Genomic DNA, 24,568 nt, shown 5'->3' with positions numbered 1-24,568 from the left:
CAGCTAGGTGGGTTTATTCATCCAGAGACAGAGAGTAAGACTAGTTTTATTTTGCAGGATATAATTTTGGAGATGAATACTACTGTGATTCGATTTTTGACAATACTATAAACTATAAACTTGGAAAACTATAAATGATGAATCAGATTTCAAATTGTTGCCACCATCATGCCCTGTATTATATTAAAAGAAATTAAGTAATGAAGAATCTGCATGAATGTATGTATGTTTCTTATATTGCGAAAAAAAAATGGTGCCTAGAGCCATTAAAATTTGAATAACGTAATTTTCCATAGAATATGGGCATGTAGAAGGCCTAATTTGAATTTAAAATTTGTTTTATTATCGATTTCTTATTTTTAACACTTCAACAAATTTTTGATTAAAAACCTAAATGATTTCAAAGCAAGCAATGGCAACACTGGGGGGGGGGGGGAATTATCTCCAGTGCCTGTATCAGAAATTCTAAAGATACGCTCATTTTACAATTATTTTGCGATATTGCTGTTGAACTGGATTTTATGGTTTGAGTATGTAGAACATGATATTTCATAAATAAAGGTAGCACACAAAACTTTAAAGAAAGCCCCTTTGAACATAATTTAAAATCTGAAATCTTTCAGATTTTTATTTTTTATTTTCAATATTTAGAACACTTGTTTGGATGATTGTACATAGAAATAATGAGGATCAGGCTATTGCTATTGTTGTTACTATAAATCAGCACTCCAATATTCCTGTGTCGTTAAGTGCTAGAGAATTTTATATACTTTTCAAAGAAAATGGTGCTAACACCTCTGATATTATGTAGTATCTTTTCTCATGATGATGTAGTTTTTAAAGTTGTCAAATGGATTTAAATGTGATTCGTTATGCACATAACATCAACACTGTGAGTGCTCAAGAACTTTTCAACTTTTTTTTGTCTTTTTAAACCATTAGCTTTGAAAAAGGTAAAATCTGTGTAAACAGCACTGTTGTTAAAAATTTGAGACACCATTAAATGCGCTCATTTGTGAAAAATTGTCAAACATGAATTCCTGCCTGCATTTTTTTAAAGCTCATACCAAAGTAGCACGGCAATGTCATAACGACGTTGCAAACTGGTCAGGAGTCGTGTTGCAAAAACGTTGCAATATGTCGTCTGAAAGACGCCCAGATGTCTGCAAAACTCCACTGTTTTACAACTGTAACAAAGGCGCTTTTATTACGTCTTTGCATATAAGGTTTTTGTCTCGTAGACGTCGTTATTGCATCTTTCGCAGGTGATATTTTGGTTGTGAAAGCATCGTATCACAATGTCGTAACGATGCCTAATGTTTGCAAAATTCCACCTTTTTGCAAGAGTTGTGAAAATCAGATGAATCTCTGCTTATTTGTTTGTCTCCATTCCTAATGCCAGACTTCATCAGATTATGGCCCCCAGCATGCTATAACTGCGCGGAAAAAGCAAAGTGGATATAAACATTAGCAGCAGTTCGTAAGCCAAACTCGGCAGTTCTTAAGCCTTACTTCAGTCGGCAAATTATTTCACAAAAATGGAAGTTGCAAAGATATCAGTTAAGCCATTATGCAGAAAAAGTGATTGGCCTATTTGGAAATATTGAATTAAGTTCGTATTAAATTATCACGAAAACGCTTTAGAAGCCATGGAAGGAAAATTGAAGAAGCCAGTGGAGCCTGATCATGCGGCTGCCGAAGAGATTCGAAATGGATTGAGATGACATAAAGGTTTTTAGTAAAGAAAATAATTGTGCTATGATGATTCTTACGAACTCCATGACTGAAGATACTTTACAAAAGGTAATAAGATTCGACAGTGCAAGAGACATTTGGCTGGAACTTCACAAAGTATTTGAAGATTTGTCCAATAATCAACTTTATCACATGTTTACAGTTCTTCAAATTCAGTTGGTCAAATGATAAAATGGCAGCTCACTTATCAAAATTGAAAAATCTATCGAATGAACTGAACAGTGGACTTGAAAATAAGGAAGAAAATAGACGGCCAGAAATGCTGTTGATATTATTGATGAAAGTATTGGATACTCTTCCTCCCAGTTATCATACTTTCAAATCGAGTTGGTTACTTCTTAGTGTGGAAAAGATAACTTTAAACGAATTAACCACACAATTGTGCATGCATGAAAGAGAACTAAAGAAAGACTCAAATTTTTTAGAAACATTAGATTAGGAAGCATTGATAGCAAATTCGGAATTTAAGCAGAAATCATCTATTAACAAAAAACAAACAAAAAAAAAAAAAAAAAAAAAAACAATAGCAAGTGCAATTATTGCCACCAGAGAGGACATTGGGTTAGAACATGCAAGAAATGGATAGCTGATGGAAAACCACCAAAACCTAGTCCGCATACAGGGCCAAACAAAGGAAGGTAAGAACAGTGTTGCTGCAAATATGATTAGTTTATTGATAATGGAGGCCTCGAGAGCATGTCATGAATAACAATCACTACTTTATAGACTTTGAAAAATTTAAGCTTCTCCATAGCATCACTGTAGCAAATGGAAAGTCATTACCAGCAACTGGAAAAGGATGAAGATAATGACCATTGTAAATGGGATGAATCAAATCAAAAATCTTGAAAATGTCTGGTATGTTCCAGAAATAAGTAAATATCTATTTTCCATGTTAGCATCTCAAGATAAAAACAAGAACAATGTATTTAAATCAACATTTAAGGATTGCTATTTAAAAATAGATGGTGAAATAGTTCTGCATGGTACAAGAAATGCTGGTGGGGGCCTCTTCAAAGCCATGATGAAGACCTTAGTTCCTGAAACTCACATTGACATAAGCATGACTGAGAATAATGAATCAACTCTCCAACTTTATCATGAACATTCAGGGGTCACCCAGATAAAAAAGCATGTAAAGGCCATTGTTGAGAAAGAGTTGAATATTAAGTTTGATATGAAATTATGTGAAGCTTGTGTGTATGGAAAAGCCCACCGTTTAAAGTTTGGAACCAGGAAAGAGGTTACAAAAGCTGGAGAATTGTTCTCGACAGACATTTGCGGGCCATTTGATCAATCATTTAGGAAATACTGTTACTTTGCAATCTTCAAAGATGCCTACACCAAATTTCGATACTGTTTTTTTCTTAAAGCACATATCAAAAGTAAAAGATGTGCTTGAAAATTTTGTATCTCATGCTAAGAACTTAGGGCATTAGGTTAAAGAAATCTTCAGTGACAATGGTGGAGAATTTGACAATCAAGCCATTCAAAAGATCTTGAACAAGTATGGAAACTCCCAGAGGTTCACTGCTGCATATACAGCAGAACAGAATGGCAGTGCTGAACGAGAGAACAGAACAGTTCTAGAAATGGCCAGAACTCTCAAATACTCAAATGAAGAAGTGGACTTTCCAGCTTCCCTATGGGCAGAGTTTGTAAGTTCTTCAGTTTATATACTGAATAGGACAGGCAAGTCTTCAGTTCCTAATTTAAGTCCTTATGAATTATGGAAGGGAAAGAAACCCAGAATAAAACGCATGCGTATCATTGGATCGACTTGCTATGCTCATTTCCAAGTTCAGAAGAGGAGAAAGATAGACAAAAAGGCAACTAAAGGCTATCTCCTTGGGTATGATGGAGATAAAAGGTACCACATTCACATCAACCAGTACATAACCAGTACATTAATCTGCTCCTGAGATGTCATATGTAAAGAGAAACCTTCCATTAAACGAAACATTATAACATTTCCCCTGCAACAAGTTTCTGAAAGAAACTTCTCTCAAGATGATGAAGTTGAAAACAAAGTAATAGACAAAGGCTCTCAACAGGAAAAGAAGGAAGTGGAGGATACACCAGAAAAAGATGCTCGACCCAGAAGACAAATTTCAGTGCCTAAGTAGACAAAGGATTATGTCATGGAAAATTCAGAGATTTATGAAGAAAATCCTCTAGAAATAAATGGAATTACAAGTGGAAAGCAGTGCAGCTGACAATCTAAGAACAATAGAACAATAACAGAAATATGAAGGCTCAAGAAAGCTTTCCAGAATGATCCTGAAACTTTAGAAGAGGCATTAACTAGTCCAGAATGCAGAAAAATGGTAGTTAGCCATGGAAGAAGAGCTGGAAAATTTAAAACGAAATGAAACTTGGGACATAGTACCTAGCCCAGAAGAAAGGAAAGTCATGAAATGAAAGTGGGTCTTGAAGAGAAAACTTAACAAAGATGGACAAGTGGAAAGATATAAAGCTCGTTCAGTTGTTCATGGCTACATCCAAGTCGAAAAAATTGACTACGAAGAGGCATTTTCTCCTGTAATAAAAAAAATCAATTAGAACTTTATTAGCATTCTCAGTTGAGCAAGACCAGTTGACAGAGTCATCAACTGGATATTATTGCAGCCTATTAAAATGGAAAATTGAGTGAGACAATTTTCATGGAACAGCCACTAGTGATTCTGCACGAGAAAATACATAGAGACGTTTGCTTGCTAAAGAGAAGCCTTTATGGACTTCATCAGTCTGGGGGAGAGTGGAATATCTGCCTTGATAAATTTCTGAAATCAGCAAGCCTAACAAGATCCAGAGCAGATCCTTGTGTTTACTTCAATAAAGAAAAAGGAGTTAATAGTAAGTGTGTATGTGGATGATCTCCTTGTAATGTCCAGCAAAGATTTCATCATTCAGGAATTTAAGAACAATATTGCAGCCACATTTAAAATCAAGAACTTGGGAGAAGTACATCACTTGTTTCAATTAGGATAAGCAGAAAGGAAGATGGCTGTGTGACTCTTTACCAAATTTTTTATGCCAGTGAGCTCTTAGAAACAACTAATATGCAAGACACTAAAGGAGCATCAACACCATTAGACCTAGGCATGAAATATGTAACCGCCACTAAGGATAACATGCTGAATGCTGAAGGAGCATTAAAATATAGGCAGGCTGTTGGAGGACTCTTGTACCTACCTAGCAGGAGGAACAAGGCCGGATTTAGCTTTTGTTACTAATTACATGAGCCAATTCAATAATTGCCCAAGCAAGGAACATTGGGCTGGCATATAACATATCCTTCGTTACCTAAAACAGACCAAGGAATTAAAGTGGATTAGAGTAGCATTTGTGAAATTTCACTATCCGTTGAGCTCCGAGAATACAAACAGGATGTAAAAGCTCTCAATAATGTACAAATCATTGTTCTAAGACAACTCATGTTCCCCATCTGAATTTCTGAACCTTGACCTTTTAAGTGATTGAATTGTTCTGTTTTCATATCGGCATCTACAGGTGTAAACACATACAGAAACAGATACTTGTGAAACTGTAACTAAATAAATACCAAGCAAACTGAAAATAATACCTCTTAAGAGTTTGTTAAATTCACCATTCTTTTGTGATCATAAAAGTGAAATTGCATTGTGTATTAAGCATCCGGGACCGTGCCGTGAGAGGATTGGATAAACAAGAGGTAAATGCAAAATACAATAAGAAAAACACGTAAAAAGATATAAAGAAAACATCAGAAATAGGTTTCCAGATTAAAATACAAGTTTATTCAAGTTCCTCAACAATTAAAATTAAATTTCACATCCTAGGAACTCAATACTCAATTTTCTTATTTCAGTTACACATGTGAACTAATCAATTTATATCATTTACACACTTAAATCAAGGATTTCACATCCTAGGAACTCGATACTCAATTTTCTTATTTCAGTTACACATGTGAACTAATCAATTTATATCATTTACACACTTAAATCAAGGATTTGCAAATCTACTTTAAGACCCATTTAATTTATCTTGAACTACTGCTGTAATTTCTAAGATGTTAAAAAAAAAAAAAAAAAAAAAAAAAAAAAAAAAAAAAAAAAATTATCTGAAATTTAACATCTATACTAAGGATGATTTCACAAACAAATGATATTTTTATACCATAACTAACTTATTAAGATTTTCATTTTTGTCCCTTTAAGAAAGACAGGGAAAAGGGGCGATGATTTTTAGCCATTTAGAATTAATTTAATAGATTCACTTTTAAATTCAAGAGAAAGTTTCTGGAATTTTCTTAAGATCATAGGAATAAATGAAAACACAAGAAAAACTTATCTTTAAGTAGACATCTTGAAGTGAAGGAGAACTTTAACTCTATCCTTACGACACCTGGCAAATCCACACCACAGAGACTCAAATGGCATGACAATAAATTGCATCAGCTACACCGTCCATTCTCACACCTGCTACTGGTTTCCATAGAAGAAATTATTCCCACTGGAAGCAAGAGAACAGCTTGCACCGCACGGCTGTCTCCCTAGACTCTCAGCTCCACCAAGGAAAACGTAGTCAGTTAAGCTAGGTATTTTAGAGAACGGCTAACTCAGCTTTTTATTTGTCTAAGGTGACATAATTCCTTCTATTTTCAAGTCAAAGTTCAGAGGACATCGTCCTGACCTTTGCCGACACAGATATAGAACAAAGTAAGATCATAGGAATAAATGAAAACACAAGAAAAACTTATCTTTAAGTAGACATCTTGAAGTGAAGGAGAACTTTAACTCTATCCTTACGACACCTGGCAAATCCACACCACAGAGACTCAAATGGCATGACAATAAATTGCATCAGCTACACCGTCCATTCTCACACCTGCTACTGGTTTCCATAGAAGAAATTATTCCCACTGGAAGCAAGAGAACAGCTTGCACCGCACGGCTGTCTCCCTAGACTCTCAGCTCCACCAAGGAAAACGTAGTCAGTTAAGCTAGGTATTTTAGAGAACGGCTAACTCAGCTTTTTATTTGTCTAAGGTGACATAATTCCTTCTATTTTCAAGTCAAAGTTCAGAGGACATCGTCCTGACCTTTGCCGACACAGATATAGAACAAAGTCTTTGTTAATTTTAGTTATTCACTCAACAGTTGCATTTTTGCGAAAACCTGCAGCCGGGGAGCATAAATGCCGCTCCCCGCCGGAAGCACTGCTTGATGACGAACTACTTTTTCTCCTTTCTATGCTAAAACATGCTAACGAGGTCATATTATAATGTTTCAGTGATGTTGACAAATTGCCAAATGCAACGGCAAATATTATGTGTCTTCGCAACATTGTAAAGACTTCGTAAAAGTTACCTCGACCATTTTGCAACCACTTGGACCAGTTTGCAACGTCATGTGCTACTTGGGTATGAGCAATATCGAACTCTTATAAACTGCTTTGAAATGCAAGTTCTTGGAACCAGGTGATAACATCATTGCAGTTGTTTGCTTTTTCGTGTGAGATGTTTGGACTTTGTTTAATCATCCTTCTAGGAATGATTTGCATTTTTGGTGGTTTTATCTTACAGGACTGTACAAGTTTCCAGAATAAGCTGGATAGCTTATAGATCTTAAAGCATTTTAACTGGCATGATCAGACCATGATCTTGACAGCTTTTGGTTCAAGAATTGACCTTGCCCGATGGCAAGGTAATCCTCAAAATTGGGAATTATGGTTATGTACTCGACTTACAGGTTATCATATGGCAGAAATGCAAATGGGGGCACCTATATCTATGTGAAATGTTTGATCTTCTCAAACAGCCGATTTCAATGTTCTGGAAGCGACAGTAATCAAAATTTGCATTCAAATTTCTTCTGCACTCACTAATAGCTGTTTTTGCTTGCTTGCCTCCACAGTCAGCTGCACGTGGAAGGGCTATTTTTCTCATTAGTGATTTTGACAAACTGTTAAATGTTTCAAATCACGTATTCTTTGCTGGTGATCTAAATTTGTGTCATACTGCATGGCTTTGTCTGAATAGGAACCGGAAGTTTGAATTTATGATATCAGAGTAACCATGTATAGATTATAGATCAGGTGTCAGAGTAACCATGTACAGATCATAGCTCCTACCTTCCTGACTTACTACTGTGTCGGGGGTCCACTGCAGTTCTTCATCTGGCTGCTCTCTGTAATATATATTTTCAGCATGAAATTAAAGTGGTACAAGCCCTAGGCTCTGGTTTGATAACCTTAAATGTTAAAAATCGATAATCAAAATAACTGGAGGAAGTCTGAACTAATTGGGATGGCTTTAGATTTATTTTGGAACATACTGTATGCCCCCTATCAACACTTTTAGCAATTTGTACTTTGACAGGTGCATACAAAATTTGGAGTCTGTACTCAAGGAAGTGGTGGGATTTTTTGTGAACACTTTGGCAAAGGTCATGTGATCCCAGTATCCATGTCCAATTTTTCAGAATACAGAAACAGATAAGAACTGAAACCCAAATGCATAAAAAATAGGCAGAGTAGAAACATTGAGTGCCTAGCAATTGAATGCAGATCGGTTAGGCGCACTGCCACCCAATTATGCAAACAATATCGACCCATCCATGCCTTGAAATGGTCAATAATGCACAGATGGCATTTACAGACAGTGAAAAATCTGTAGCTTAGCTGACAGCCTTACTATACAGTTCGCATCAAGTAACAACACGTAATGTAGTTGTCTGATTATACAGAGAAACATACATGCTGGTGTTGAAAAATTTTTAACTTAAATTCATGCGCCTGACGTAAGGTCCTACTGATCCCATGGTGGTTCTAGAACTTATTGAAAAACTGAAGTGCAAAAAGGCCCAGGCATAGATTCTATTTTGAATTGCATGATCATAAACTTTGCCATAATGTTTATAGTTTAGATTATTTTTGTTATTCTTAGGAAAAGCTACTTTCCCGATAGTTGGAAAATTGCAACAGTTGTCCCCATTCCTAAACCAGGACAAAATGTAAATGTACCGCTCTATTACAGGCTAGCTCAATTACAACTTTTTTTTTTTTTTTTAAATTCTCTTAAATGCCTGAATGAATTCAGCTGTGATCAAAATGCGATTATTCTGGAAGTTTGGCTTTCAGTCTCAACAACTCCACGGTACACCTGTTACTCCATGTAGTTGAATTCATTCACAAAGGCTTTCGTAAACAAGAGAAAACTGGAATTGTCTATCTTAACATAGTCAAATGCCTTTGATGTAGCTAACGCAAAAATGTGAAGGTTGGTCTTCTTTAGTTATAGTAGTACATTTTCAAGTGATTTTTCCCGTATTTTAGGCAGCATTCCGGGTTGTTCCTTGAGTGTTGCCGAATCTTCAGCATCGGAAGCATTGCTAGGTGAATAAGTCTGTGCTGGTAGCTAGATGAATATACACTTAACTAATATGGGAACATTAGGTATATCTGAAAAGTGAAAAAATATATATTATAAATTATTCTGTGTGAATTAAATGTTTTTAATTTTTGATATCATGAATTTTTATTTAACTAAATCAGATTCAAAAGTAAAAAAAAAAAAAAAAAAATTAAGAACTTCATCTGTTGCTATTAAATATCTTAGCTTATTCATCAGTAACAGAGATTAACTTTAAAACATAAATATCTTGTATTTTTCCGAATGACCATACACAATACGTTACGGTGAAGCAACGTAAAATTTCAAGACTATTGGTCCATTTGGGCTAATAAACTCATCTCTAATTTCTAAAGTTTTTCAAATTATTGATGCTAATAACTTTTGTTCTTGATCCATTGAATATTTATGTAAGAAAATAGTACAGTCAAAAGTCGTTAATCCGGACTCGTCGGGACTTCGGCGATTCCGGATTATCGATTTTTCCGGATTATAGATCATCAGTTTAAATCTCGTAAGATGGCATGCAGAAATTCTAAAATTAAAAATATGAAACCGTAATTAATGAAATAAAGAACAATTATGATTTAAAGGGTATCAAAATTTACAAAAAAAAAAAAAGCTTAATATTTATTTGTTTACTTTATTAAACATTTCTTTCAATGCAAGTTGTTTAAGTTGCTTCATTTTATGTGATAATACTTTGTCTTTAATTCTATAAACAGACATAATTTCTTGTTCAGTTACAAAGTCCCGCAGTTCAAGTCCCGTTAATTGCTGTGCCGAGAATACCGACTAACTTGTCAATCGAAATTTTTTCGTTTTCACTAACCTCTCTGTCACATTCTTCATGTCTTTATCCATTTTTTGCAGCAATTCCACTTTTTGTTTGTTGGACATCGAAACATACTTTCGTTTTGTAGATCCTTTGGAAGTTCCAGCATCGGAAATTCTATTTGACATAATCGAAAGTTCAAGTTTACTTTTATAAAATTGCTCTTACAGTCTGCAAAAAATAATCAGCGGGATCCAATTCGAAGATTAAGGAACAACGCAATCATTAACATTAACTGAAATAGATAATTAGATAATTTTAGCTTACACCTTCCGTTATACATTAAACGCGCAGGCGGAAACGTATTCTGCACTTGCGCACACGCATATGCGCAGTAGTCAAGGTCTTACGCGCACGCGTAAAATACCTGTGTGCTTGTGCCAACGCGGCGCATGCGCAGAAAGTTTTTACCTTTGAGGTCCGGATTATAGATCATTCCGGATTATGGGTGTCCGATTTAACGACTTTTGACTGTATATAATAATGTTATAATTTATATTGGAGTTTTCATAATTGCTGAGCAGTATTCTTTATAAATTCTTCTGTTTAAACAAATAATAACCTATATTCTGTTACTTAGGTCCTCAAAAAGAGTGTGCACGCTGCCCCATGCACCATTATGCACACTGTCCACATTTAAGCAGCCGGAAGCGAGGATCCGAGGAAGGGTGATTCGCACCCTGGACCCCTCGGAATACCCCGTGGCGCAGATATGCTCACTATCGAGGCATTTCCCAGGTAAAATTAATATTTTATTATATAATTTTTTCTACATATTGTTGCATGCATACAGGTTCATAATAATACAGAGTTCGTACGGTCCTTAAAAGTCCTTAGATTTTTTGGAATTGATTTTTGGTCCTTAAAAGTCCTTAATTTTGGCAGAAGGTCCTTAATTTTAATCATCTGAAATTTCTGTCTGGTTTTACGACTGCCATTTTGAGTGTGAATTAACATTTTGGAGGAATATTTTTGGCAATTCACTGACATATATGATTATCTTTTGAATGGATTCATGGGTTATAATTTGTTTCTATTTCTAATATAAATGATAGGATACTCGAGTTTCTAAGCAAGAAATGAAACATAAGCATTTCGAAATTCGTTTAATAAAGAGCTTTTAAACAACTTTTCACTTTTGGGGATGTGAATTCTTTTATTAAACGGTTCTAAATTTGGCGACTTATCAATATTTTGGCGATTTTGAGATCAGTTTCTATAGAACATTTTTAATTCCGAGATCTGAGAAATTTTCGATGATTTTTTTAGAACATTATAACATTGATAAATATCATTAAAATAATGGTAATGTATTGTAATTATTTTTAAGAAATAACATTAAAGTAAAGCATTTTTATTTTTCGCTGCCGTATTATAAATTCTATTTTGGTCACTTGTACAATATCTTGAATCTGAAAAAATAAACAAGGTATAATGTTATAAAGCACAATTTCAAAACATTTCTTAGCAAAAGCAAAATAGCTATGTAATTAATTAAAAATATTTTCTTTTTAATTTTTTTATGGTTAGAGTTTTCCCATGTTATTGTCTCATATGCGTCAGTTTTCTCTGAAATTAATTTTCATTTTTCCCCTCTGATTTTTTTCTCAAAATATTTCTGGCTTTTTGCTGTTATAGAATTCGTAGGAGTAATTTTTCTTTAGGATTTTTAGACATTGCAGCTTGGAAGGTTTGGAAGAAAGCAAGATTTATAGACCCACGATTCTAGAAGGTTCGAGAAATATGTGACAAAATTTGAAATGTCTCCATGGTATCAACACGAAATGGATGCATTTTACAGAAAGTTTGCAATGAATTTCTTACTTTATGGAGAACATCTGGAAGAACAACGAAAACATAATATTTGTATGTTTTACTTCTGATACTAGAATCTTTTAACATATCTTTATTTTCTCTTTATTTTCTCTACTTTTCACTAGACTCAAGCATGGAAAATGTTATAAATGCTTCTAATCTTAGCACATGGGCAGGCATTACAAAAAGGGATTTTTTTATTAATAAAGAAATTTGAAAACTTACAATTTAAAAGATTCATCTAATATGTCCTAATGCATCATACATATAGCTGGCATTAGGCATTTTCCCACCTGATGCAATCTCTGTGGATCCTAAATTCTGCTGCCTAGTGTCTTTCTAAATTCTGCTTCCAATGCTTCCATTAAATTCTAAAAGTTTTGCCATGTCTAGATTTTGTTGTTTGGTGTGCCATTAAATTCTAAAAATTCTGCCACATCAACTCTGTAATTGGCCTTTACCGTATATATTTCGTATTTCTTCTAAATGTTCATATTACTAAAGAAATAAAATTAGCCACTTTTTCTATACATTCTAAATGCCTTTAGTGTTTTTTAGAATAACATAAATCCTTAATTAAATCCAAAAATTCTAAAATGAAAAGGAAACATGTTGAAGAAAGAAACGGTATACATAAAGAAAATTATTTTTCAAAGATATGTGCAGTTATTATTATTATGTAAATTACCCAATTGTTTATGATCTCAGCCTTTACTATATTTTCCCTTTTCTGTTTCCTTATATGATAGAGTTACTGAGCCAGATTAAATTAAATTGTATAGTCTTTGACCACTACTCCACAATATTAGTTTGAATTTGACTGTTCTTGTTTAATTACGTCACCATGAGCTGTACTTGATTTTGTTAGCATCAGAACGTGCCTTTATGTTCCAAGTTCTTTTTAAATAAGCCTCTTATTTAAACTGTTGTCTGATATTGTAGTTACTTTCAGACATAGCGATAATATGCTTCACGTCTGTCGGAGGTTTTGGACTATTTAACTTTTAGCAGATAAAGTAAACCCTCGTAGGTTGACAAGTTAGGAGATGAAGCATGCAGAAACTAGCGAGGGCAGAGGTTTGCATATAAAGACAAATCTCTAATTGTTAGAAAAGATGTTTAAAGATAAGGAAATCAATATAAACTAGCCAAAATGTTTGGTAAGGCTTCAAATGAAAATGACGGATAAATAATTTGTTTACTGTTTCTGTTACAAAACATAAATGTTTTGTAGCTTTTAATGTGTAATAATCCTAATATTGTTTAAAAACCAATGCCATAAATTACATGTATTTACATGTATTTTAAACTATGAAATTTTATTAAATTTTAATTTTAATAGGGCTTTTTTAATAAATTATGTTAAAAAATAAAATTTAATAGTAGTCATGTAAATCCATAATGACTAAGGATATCAAACTACCTAATTTAATCATTTATAACTAACTGCTTACCCTTAAAAATTATTTCTATACATTAAAACGAGGTATTGCCTTTCATTAATACTAACTGTGGTCACAAGATAAAATACAAAAATGTAAAAATTCGAGTAAAACTTATTCTTTGCATCTAGTGAGACTTAAAATAATACAAAATAACTTATCACCTTTGGTGCTTTAATTTCTTATTGGAACCTTAAAGTATATTAACTGGGTTATATTTCCTGGAACTCTACACGAACCTATGACCTAACTGCATTAAACAGAGCCTGACTAACTTTCAACACTTGCTAACCATGCATACATCAGGTCTTTCAGGTTTGTTCTAATCAGCGGGCTCTCTCTAAACAAGCAGCAGCGGTGAAAACATTCAGTCTTTCGTTATGAATCATGCTGATTATGATCTTACTTCTTATTTTAACCTATGCCATTTGACATAAAATCTACCTGCTATTTACTAAACCTCTAGACTGACCAAGTATGTCACATAATGAGACATTAAAAAAAATCAACATAAAGCTTAGTAAAACGTAAATGTCACTTCTTTCAAATATGTCCAATAAGTGTAAAATATTTAATGCTACTTGATCAATTGCTTAACGTTTATTTTATTTTCAAACTTATTAATAATTATGTTAATTCATGTTTAGTAATAATGCACACTACTTAGGGATCTATTTTATTTTTAGGATGGTATTACAAATGTGAAATGCAGGCATCGATAGTATTTTTAATTGAATTTATTCAGTTTGCATTTGCTCATGGGTCCTTAATTTTTTTCATTAATGGTCCTTAAAAGTCTATAAAAGTACTTAATTTCCGTGTGCAGAAATGTGTATGAACTGTGTAATTGATTGAGAGCCCACCAGCGGCCGAGTGGTAAAATCGCTGAACACTGGTAGTTCGGTCTGAGGTTCGAATCCCGCGAATGGGCTGGCTGCATGGACGTTTTCATGGTTTTCCTCATGTGTAACGTGTATACAAGCCAGTTTCCCTTAGAAAGTCCTCCATGAAGGCATCCCTTCCCTTAGGCAGATAGCCTTAGTGTGCTTTGTCATAATTAAATGAACCAAAACCAAACCAAACCATATTAGATTGAATGAATAAGTTCGATAAAAGGTTAATAAAATTTATTCTTATCAAAAGAAATGTAATAGATTGCTGAAATTATCCTCAGAGATATTCGTACAAGTGTTCACAGTATCACGCAGTATAATCAGTCATTATACTCAGGGCTGTGGAGTTGGTAGGAAAAATGACTGACTCCTGGAATTTTAATGACTCTCATTCCCTCATATATATATGTAAACATATAACATGGGTTACAGCTTATATTTTTAATATAAAAAAAGTAATAGATGCTACAGAAAGAAAAATTGATGGCATAGCAAATTATATATATTTATATATTAATTAGCATTTGTTATGAAATGGAAAAACTGGCATTAGTTATTTCTAAGAAACAGTATAGCTTCGGCAAGATTTTCTTTGTTGGAGGGCCATAGATCAGATTTGATAAACTTCAGAGCTGAGAACTTTCCAGACTAACTTGAGTAGGAGGAAGAGCTTTTACTGTTAGGCCTACATTTTTTAACTTTTCAGGATAGACTTTTATAAGTTCTAAAAGAGGTGTCTTGCAAGTATTTCTCTATTTCTTCAAAGGCCATGTAGAAATCTTTTTTGTATTTTTTCATTTTTCTATCTAAAGGCTCTTGTTTTTTTATTTTCATTCGCTTTGCTTAGCCTTTTAAGTATTATCCAAAATTTTTTCTCAAAATCTAATTTATCAATGGAAAAGGATGATAGAGACTCAATTGCTACTTTTGCAGTTTGACTGTCCTCATTCGAATTCTCCAATTGTTCTGAGAATGATTTCATTCTTGATGAAAGTTCATAGATAACTTTCTTTGCCTTTTCACTTCCTAAGAATGGCATCAATTTTAGGAGTTGTTGCTGCTATTGCTGCTTACCTAAATTTACCAGTGAAATTTGTAATTAAATGGACCAGTTTAATCATTAAGAGCAAATATCACATCCATCCTCCTCCCTTATATTTATTTATTAATAGGTCAATAAAATAGAAAATAACCATTTATTAATGTACACTTCATAAATAAAAGTAACTCAGCTTGTCATTAATTTTTTTCAATTCATTTTAATTTTATTATCAAGCTTTTGATAATTTACATTCTCGTTCCGCATGGTCAGTTCATATTCGTGTTTATTATGATCGTTATGCTTATATTATGAGCATATGTATGAATATTTATAATAATATAGTTGCAGTAGCTGTTGAAGTTTAGATAAACTTCCAAAAATGAGTTTATTTTTCAACACAGATTAACTTTCTAAGGAATTATTTTTACACAGATTAGCTTTCTAAGGAATAATATTCAGAATGGCTTAAATAAAAGGAAAGTAATCGAATTGTCCGAATAATTTCTTTTTCTTTTTTTTTTTCTTCCAATACATTATACAGTACGGAGGTTGGGAGGTTCTCCCCTTTCTCCGCAAAATCTCTTATATTGAAGCAGCAAACTTTTTTTCTGTGTCACTGTCCAATCTGGATTGAATAGGACTAGAAGTTTTGTGGTCTAAACCCAACCGAAGAATGATTCTATTCCGGAAATTTAACGGTCTGTTCAAAATTAGAATCAAAAACACCCCACATTAGTAAGTCTCTTTCTTTTCCTTTATTTAGTTCTTTATTCTCCAAATACCGGCAGCTGTTGATTCCGATTCTGATTGTGTAATATCACGTATGGAAGAATTACGCCACACGTATTGCACAATAACATTTGCGGTATTTTGCAGAGATAATTAATTTTCATGTTCAGTCTGAGATTTATTTATGAACACTTAAAAGAGTTTTACTGTTCTTTCTAAGCAAAATATTTCTCAGTTCCGTTGGTCTATTTTTATATGATGCACATATCGAAATGTCAAAATCATTTATTTATCCGAGAAATCTGAAGAACGGCTACAATCCCCCCTCCTCTTTTTCCAGTTACGCTCGACTATACGGAATATTTGGCAATTTCCGAGTATGTGGGTTAGTTAAGCTTTTACTGTTAAAGGATGACTACATGAAGCAATTTCAGAAATGTTCCTCTTTTTTACTTAAATTACTTTGCTTGGAATATATGTTAAGGGAAAACTGTTATGCAATGAAAATTTAGAAAATGTTCAGAATTTTTATTTAAGTTAAATTATTTAAATATTAATATGAGTGGAAAAATAAATTGTATTTATTATTAGGTACCCAGCGAATACAATTAATATGGCTTATTATTATTTATTTTCTATATTTTGAACTGAAATTTCATCATTAAATCTTGTAATAAGTTTAGTTCTGCAAAGATTTTTTTTTCCTCTCATTGTAAACTAATTCTGTAAATTGAACTGTCATTTAAAATTTAAAAAAAAAAGTTAATTGTTTTCAGTGGTTGAGGTAATGCTCATTCTCTTTATAAATATTGCATTGCTCATATTTTTAATTGCAAGTCTAATTTTCTTTTAAGGTTTATGCAGTTGTGTATAATGTAATTAGACAGGTGCTTATTTTTTTTAAATGTGCTTGAAAAGTGCTTATAGGTGCTTATTTTTTTAACTAAAATGTGGCTATGAACCCTGTAACTAAACATTTGAACTGAGATGTTCTGTCTCTAGCATTTTTTAGCATTGTAATTGGTTATGAGAAGTTTCGAGTAATTTCTTTGCTTCTTGAGATTTCTAGAAACCACCAAGAGGAATAACGGTTGCAGCTATCATAGTAGAGTCAATTGCATTCATTCAAATTAAACATAAATTACCGAGATAAACTTTTACTCAATGTTGAATGCACATGGTCCTGTATTTTTACTTTTCTGGCAAAAGCTTTCTCCCATGTTGCATTTATCACGTGCTGCATTGCATAGGAAAATAAAACAATTATAATTCTACTAACATTAGCTATCTAAATACAAAATTTGTAACACTGCCCCCTTCCCAAGGACTGCACGTCCCAGGCAGTACAATCCCTGAACAGGAAGCCATGTTTATAACTAAAGCATCGGTGTAATAATACGCATTACAATACAGTAATAAACAACATAAACAATAAATGCAATAAGTAATATAAAACAAATCAAATAGTAAATCAACAAATTAGTGCAAAAATTAACAAATTTCAAAACAAAAAAAGGAACCGCGGTCTTGTACTATTTACATTATATGCACCATGTACGTAGCGTATTCGGAAACTAAGTACCGTTTCATTCTAGCGCCGTCGCAGCGCTGTGGTAGGCGTCCCGTGCATGGGCACTAGTCTTTCTTGTTCACTGACTTTCAATTGCACCATTTTGGTTGCTCTATGTTGTGTTTTTAGTTTGGTGTGCACATTCAAAATGTTTAAGACAATTAGTTCTCCCGATGACTGTGAGATTCGTGCCGTGATTAAATTTTTGAACGCGAGGAATGTTAAACCGGCCTAAATTTATCGTCAAGTGACAGAAGTTTACGGTGAATATGCGATAAGTGATGGAATGGTGAGAAAGTGGGTAAGAATGTTTAATGCAGGTCGAACAAATGGCCACGCCGAGGCTCGGAGTGGTCGGCCTTCTGTTGTCACCGATTGGTAAGGAAAGTTGATGAAGCAATTTATGAGAACAGACGCTTCACAATGAAAACTCTTTCAGAGGCATTTCCACAAATTTCATGTACTGTTTTGTTCGAAATTGTGTCTGACCACTTGAATTATCGCAAACTGTGTTCCCGATGGGTTCCAAAAATGCTCACTGATGTTCACAAAACAAAGCTACTTGGTAGTGCCCTGACATTTCTCACGCGGTACAGTGATGAGGGAGAAAACTCTTTAAAGCAAATTGTGACAGGTGATGAAACTTGGGTGTGTCATTTCACACCAGAATCGAAACAACAATCTATGGAGTGGAGACACACTCATTCTCCAAAAAAACAAAAGTTCAAAGTGACAATGTCATCACAAAAAATCATGTGCACTGTCTTCTGGGATAGGAAAGGCGTTTTGCTTACTGAATTTCTTCCCAGAGGTGAAACCATTAATGCGGCACGATATTATGAGACTTTAACAAAACTGAGGCGTGCCATTCAAAACAAACGAAGAGGAATGCTCAGTAAGGGAATTGTGTTGCTCCATGACAATGCTCAGCCCCATACTGCTGGTGTCACTCAATCGTTCATTCGACAGTTTCACTGGGAGCAATTTGATCACCTGCTGTATTGCCTGGACTTGGTGCGGTCCGACTATCACTTGTTCCTGCACATGAAGCGCGAGCTTGGTGGCAAGCGCTTTGGATCTGACGACGGTACGAAAAATGCTGCAAACCTCTTCGAAAAATGCTGCAAACCTCTTCGGTATTTTGAAAGCCTTTCACAGGTATGGCCATGGAGGACTGCCACTCCAACTTCAAAGCAGATATGATAGATTCTGTTACGGAGAACACAGAAAATATATAAATCAAATATATTTAAAACAGTTCGTTCAGTTGCGGGCCTGCCTCTACCCGAGGCTGGGTGCATTATGAATAAAGACAAAAAAATTCTTAATAAATCATTCTTTATTTCCATCAAAACAGTATCACTCTTCCGAGATCAGCTTTCGTTCGTCCACATGCAAAACATTCAAAAAAACTCAGCACGCAGGCTGACGTCACAAACAGCAGCGCCTCGCGCCGGTTATTACTTCAGTTCATTTCACAACATCCTCCCCCCCTTGAGACTCAGGTTGAGTCTCAAAGTCATAGCAAACATTATTTAAAAGATCAAGTCTTTTTGGAGCTTTTACAAGTCGTCCAGAGGAGGAATATTGTTGCATCACCATTTTATCAGGTGCAATTCCCTTTTTTAACGTACACCCAGCACTAGAATTAGATTCCTCTGCACCCAGTTTCTTATCAGGAATTATGTTTCTATCATTGGACTGTATCTCCAGAGGAAAGATGCGTTGTATTGGTCGTATAACTATTCCATGCCGGGTCTTAAGTTTAACCGTACGAATCTTTCCATCACGTCCAGGGATCAATTCTGTAATTCGGGCTAAAGGCCAAAATAAACGTTTTCTGTTACGCATTCAATAATATTCAACCTTTCCCATTCCTTGAACACATTTTGATAATCATCGAAAAATTTACTACATCTGAGTTTATAGATCATTTTTTGATACCTTTTCCAGGATAATTCTTTATTATCGGTTAAATGTGTCGTATCACATTTCCACGGAAGTTCTACTTCATATCTTCCATCTGGAAGAATTTTCATTTTGTTCTCAAATTCAGATAAATTAAAACTTTCATTCATTTTAACAGTTTCGTTTGGAGCGCATATTTCTAATTTTTCAAGTTCCTATAACTCATTCAGAGGAATTCTCCTGACATGCATTGAAAATGTTTTCAAAATATTATCCTTTTCACCCTAATTTCGTTTTCCAAATACCGTCCACCCAAGTTTCGTTTCGACAGCCGTTACCCCGGACTGTAATTCAATAGAATTTCCCGTCAATAATTTTCCTATAACATCTGCTCCGATTAAAAGGTTAATTTCAATTTCCTTTCGCAATGGATCAGAAAATTCGATTTCTTTTTCTTTTAATTCATTCAAAATCTCTTTATCTTTAACCTTAGGAATAAAACCGCAAATCTTTTTTTCCGATAATGCCTCAAAACTACACGTGAATGTTCCTTTTAAATTGCTGACCTCGACCGAAAACACTTCATGTTGTTTAGGTTTCGTTTAATCCCCCCCAAACAGTGCATGTATAACTGTCTCCTTCCGAAGTGGAGATGCTTTAAGCTGACTCATCATATTTTCACTAACGTAGCTACTTTGGCTGTAGCTACTTTGGCTTCCGCTATCAATTATGCAGCGAATAATTTTCTCGCGACCTTGACACCGAATTCGAACGCAAAGCGTTTGCAAAAATACAGTTTTGCTTCTGCCACAGTTAGAAAGAGAACTCTCTTTTGAAACATTTATCTGATCATTATTTTTTAGCTTTTGATTACACATTACATCAAAATGATTACAACTTTTGCAAATAGAACAACTTAACTTACCTTTCAAAGGACAAAATTTACTAATGTGACTCCCTCTTTTCAGAGAAGAAAAACACACCTTTTTTCAACAACGATTGTTGTTTTTCAGCTAAAGTCATTTTTTTTTTTTGCAGAGTAACATTTTTCACTAAAATGTTTCCTTTCACAAAAATTACAGTTCGGAACACTCTTACCTGAATTCTCAAGACTTACTAGAACTGATGCTGTTACGGGATCATTTTGCTTTACCTGTTCGTGGTTAAAATCTTTCTTCCAATGGTTCTGTTGGGAAGCGAAACCAGTTCTTGCGAGGAGAACCATCTCTTCCCCCTTAACTTCCTGTTTTAAGAAATTCATTAAATATTTCAAAGATCGATTCCCTTTAGTTTCAATGGAGTCGTGATTTCTGCTTCTTTCCCATGCCATCAGTACTTCTTCTGGTAAGCAACTTTCCACTAAGGGGGTCAAAAAATCCCTATATTTTTCTTGGGTTCTTCCCAAACTTTCCAACGCTCGCAATTTTCCTTCTAGTTCATCATACAAGGAGGGTAGATCCGTTTTTGCTCTTCCAGTTACAGCGTTCTTCATCACTAGGCTTAACAAGTCTCTCACATAGATTTGCACAAGTAAATCCTCGCATCCAAAGCGCTCTCTAAGTTGTTCGATGGCTTTAGGATAATTAGCTGCCGTTGCCGGGAAGCTAAGGACTTTCGATTTGGGTTCCATGGCCTGCAATAGATACTGTATTTTATCTTCATCGGCGATACTTTTGTCATCGTGGATTTTCTGGAACTGACTCCAAAAAGTCAGGTAATCTTTAGCTTCACCACTGAATTTTTTAAGCTCAATTTTAGGCAATTTAAATTTCCTAGATTTGGAATTATTTGAAGGAGAGGAGGCTTGTATTTCCGCATCTATTTGAGCACACTGTTCTAGAAACTTGTCTCGATAATTCTCCACTTCTTGAAAATCATCACTAAATAATTTTTCTCCATCTTCAGTCTGTAGAATTTGCTGCGATAAAGCACTCTGGCATACGTCAAGTCTCTGGAATTTATCACAAAGTTGACACTTCAAAATCGAAAGTATTTTTAAATCTCTTACTTCTTTAGTTAATTCACTTTCGGTTTTCCTTGAGGTTTGCGAAAACGCAATTCTAAGTCCTTTTCTTTGAGCCTTTAAAGCGATCAAATCCATCTTCAAAGTATATTCAAAATCGAAATTCAATATCAAAAGTTCAATCGGAAAATTCTAATTCAAAGCACCCGGTCCCGCCGAGGGTACCACTATGTTACGGAGAACACAGAAAATATATAAATCAAATATATTTAAAACAGTTCGTTCAGTTGCGAACCTGCCTCTACCCGAGGCTGGGTGCATTATGAATAAAGACAAAAAAATTCTTAATAAATCATTCTTTATTTCCATCAAAACAGTATCACTCTTCCGAGATCAGCTTTCGTTCGTCCACACGCAAAACATTCGAAAAAACTCAGCACACAGGCTGACGTCACAAACAGCAGCGCCTTGCGCCAGTTATTACTTCAGTTCATTTCACAACAGATTCGTTTGCGTGCTCCGCTGAGTTCTTCTGGGGAATGGTTCATCCATTTCCTCTCGTGTCCTGGCTTTTACAAATTGCATGAAACAAACCGTTCCTTCGCACTGTTAGGTCTGTGGGCAGGGATGAGTTACAGGCTGTAGGCTGAGATATGGTTACTGCCACTAGCTAATCTTTGTCCTTGACCGGTTTCAGGCATATGGGATTGTTGGAGAGTTCTCTCGTGATGGAACAGAGTGTTACCCTTCTGAAAATATATATGAACCATGCATACAGTTCGCTTGTTCCTCCTGATCATCTCATACTTAAATCAAAGACTTCCTCAACATATTTGGGAGCCATACAGTTACGCCTTGCAGAAAAGTAATAAAGATTGAAATGCTGATTTTTTTTTACTTGCATTTTATGCAGTAAATTCTCTCGATTCCCACAAAGGCTGACCTCCTGGACCTGATACCATGGACGATGTAGTGAGTTTTGAACTGCTCCCAAAAGTATGAACTACGATTTCGTGCATTTGAAATAAACCAGGGGGTTGTCGAAAGAGAGCAGCTTCCAGCCCATTATTCCAAGGTGCTTGTTATCAATTGCAGATTTAAGTTGCTTGCAGCTCGAGCTTGAAACATGAATCGTAATTAAAAGATTCATGCAACAGAAAACAAATCTCCGGAATAAAGAAATTTAATTATACCACAAAAAATAAAATAATGGTCAATGTATATTAAAGCTTACATTCCTTATTAACTCATTACAGTTTCATGTTTGCTGCATCTGATTCTTTACTCTATCATAGAAGAGGTGAATTTTTATGCCTTAGCATCCCAGCGATTTTGTAATGATGCTGGCACCTCTGTGCAAGTTGACAACTGTTAAGATAAGGATCATCACCTGGACATCTTAAAACCCTGGTGAAGATTGCATTCTTCATAGTTTAAATTGACCTTCATAAGACCACTGGAACCTAGTGCAACCAACTTCCAATAAAGTGGACGCAGTTTCTTTGCAAATTGACCATGGGCACGAGCTCCTCTGCCCCTGAGCTTACAGCAGGTATTGCCAATCCATTTCTTGCCTCAGTCCTTTTTTAGAAGAAACATTTTCTTCATTGAAAATTTTGCATAATGTACCGCATATAACATAATCATAATACAAACAACTGCATGTAAATGATTAAGATATGTAAATGACTTATAGGAACTGCATGTAAATGACTTATAGGAAGAGTAGCTTAAAAAAAAGTTATTAGATTTATGCTTTTATTATTTTTTGTGTTGTCATTTTTAATTTTATAAACATAAAGAAATTTCCAAAACGCAGATTCTTACTGCACATAAAGTTCGATATTGCTTAATGTGATGGCTGTGGTTTAATCTACTGATGCAACTTTTTCAAATATTTGATTTTCTAAATTTTATCGTTCTAAAATATTCAACCTGTATCTTGTTTTCTATAGTAAATGAGAGGCTTAAGTCTTCCATTATATATTGCAGTTATTGTATAAAGATGAACATATTTAAATATAATTGATCTGTAACATATATTAACACTAGAATGGCAGGAAAATCTTACCTACTGGAACGGCGGTAAGGGGTCATTTTAACCCCTTGATGAAAGTACTAAAATAACAATGGTAAAACAATTTTAAATGTCATACATTGGCACAAATATGTACTTTATATGTATTTCATAATTTATATTTAATATCACATGATAATTTATTGACTTTTTAAAATACTGTAAATGTATTGAGTACATGGTGATCAAATTGGATCATATTACAATTACTCAAATAACTCAGTAATTTGATATAAGAATTGATTTCAAATAAATGGTTTCACAAATTAAAACTAAGGTTAACTAAAATAAAACACAATTTATATAATAATATTTTTTATGTACTTACTCAGAGGATGATTCACTCTGTAAATGCAGAAATGAGAGATGTTCTCTGATGTTTCAGTTATATCATTATAAATGCAGCTGAATGGAATATGTAAATCATTTCGTTTCAATTCTAAAATCATTTCGTTTCAATTCTATTTAATGTTTAAAATATTAGAGATTACACATACGTATTAAAAATTAATGCAGTTGATACAAAAATAATTTTTAACAATTTTTCCAGTGCATTTTCTGCACTCAACTTTGAAACAAGATGCACAATATTCTTGAGATTTGTTTCCATTGCATGTCTGTAATTGACACTTTTTTCTCTTTATACCTATTTTCTTTTCATATGTTTCTTCTGAAGAGAAGACTCAAGAAGCATCTTTGGGAGTTTTGAAGCCATATGTACCACTCTTTAACTCTACTCCTAATTTCAGTAGAAAATCTCTCCATTTAATGGTGTTTCCTGTTACACTTTTATAAATTATCCAGGCGTTCAAAGCTGCGTGATCCAAAATATTGAAAAGTTATTGGAAGTAAAGGCCATTGTCTAGAAGCCGATTTAACTGAATATTTTCGGCACATCTGATCACGAATATCCGCACCATACTTTGTTGCGTTGTGAAATGCTATTGAATCGGGCAACTTCTTGAGATTGTCTTCAGTTTTTACAGTAGAATGTAATGAGTTCAGTAGGAAACGCTTTTGTTTCTTTTGCCTTCATAGATGGTAAGTGTGATATTATCATGTTACACTATTGTTGATGAATAAAGATTACTACGCATATTTTCAAAGATATAGGAATTTCTCTTCTATTCTTTTTCATTGTGC

The sequence above is a fragment of the Stegodyphus dumicola genome, chromosome 11 (genome assembly GCF_044657685.1).
Source record: "Stegodyphus dumicola isolate Sdum_Otavi_A_Nest chromosome 11, ASM4465768v1".
NCBI lineage: Eukaryota > Metazoa > Arthropoda > Arachnida > Araneae > Eresidae > Stegodyphus > Stegodyphus dumicola.
The sequence above is the reverse complement of the archived record's forward strand: the minus strand, read 5'-3'. Positions refer to the sequence as shown.